Genomic DNA, 1,133 nt, shown 5'->3' with positions numbered 1-1,133 from the left:
CCAGGGCTGCCCCTCGGGGTAGTTTTCGTGTCCCATCCCCCTTCCTGCCACGCAGGGCCCTCAGAGGCCCCCAAGGAATGGAGTTGGTAAAAGGTCTCCTTTCCCCACTCTTCTCTGCTTCCTGAACATCGTCCTAAGGCAAGAGTTCCCCTTTGATTAGGAATGGCGGATTATTCTAATGTGTACCTGCTCAAACACTTCAGTTCTGAGATTTAGGAAGTACATCATTATACTGCCCTCTTCTGGGTATTTTGAAGATTTACACATCAACGACAATCCAGTTACTTCACACCAAAGAAGCAAACAAACCAAAGTCCCCCCTTCCCCCAATAAAACATATATATAACTTAATGCCATAGAGTCAATTTTGACTCATGGCGACCCTGCACGACAGGGTACAACTGCCCCTGTTGGGTTCTGAGATGATAACTCTCTATTAGAGTAGGAAACCTCATCTTTCTGCAGAGGAGTGGCTGGGGCTTCCAAACTGCTGACCTTGCAGTTAGGAGACTAAAGTATAGCCGCTAGGACTTCTGTGTAATACTAGGTGGGTCTAACTCTTTCAATGCTATAGTAAACTTTGAATATACTGTCTTTCCTTAAAGGGAAAAGGTAGCTTCATTTTCCTCTCACAGAATGACTGGTGGGTTCAAACCACTGTTGCTGAGGTTAAAGACCCAATACTTACCTGGCAGACAGCAGGGTTTCTTACTGGGACCATGGACTAGACAAACTGACACATAAAAATAATAATCATCACAACTAAGTAAAATGTTTTCTTCTCTCAGTTAAAAAAAAATCAAGGCAGTCAAGCATCTTTATGATAATCATGGAGTTGATCTTCTGAGATTGTGTTGTGACCTTATTTTCAACTCCTGGCTTCTACCTCCTGATCCAATATGGTTACTCCAACCTTGGTCATCTTATCTATAATGTAATCAGCAAGAAGGAGAAAAGAGAAGGGGCCTGGCTCATCCCTTTAAGATCACTTGCAGGAAGTTGTGCATAGCACTTTTGCCAATACAGTGAACCCTCGTTTAGGTTCTAGACCCTACCGTGATAAATGAAATTCCGCGAAGTAGGATTCCTTATTTGTAAATCAAATATTTTCGTAGTTAGAGCATAGAGGACAT

The sequence above is a fragment of the Echinops telfairi genome, unplaced genomic scaffold (assembly GCF_000313985.2).
Source record: "Echinops telfairi isolate 266 unplaced genomic scaffold, ASM31398v2 ScPeMD7_7469;HRSCAF=8507_1, whole genome shotgun sequence".
In the NCBI taxonomy this organism is placed as follows: domain Eukaryota; kingdom Metazoa; phylum Chordata; class Mammalia; order Afrosoricida; family Tenrecidae; genus Echinops; species Echinops telfairi.
The sequence above is the reverse complement of the archived record's forward strand: the minus strand, read 5'-3'. Positions refer to the sequence as shown.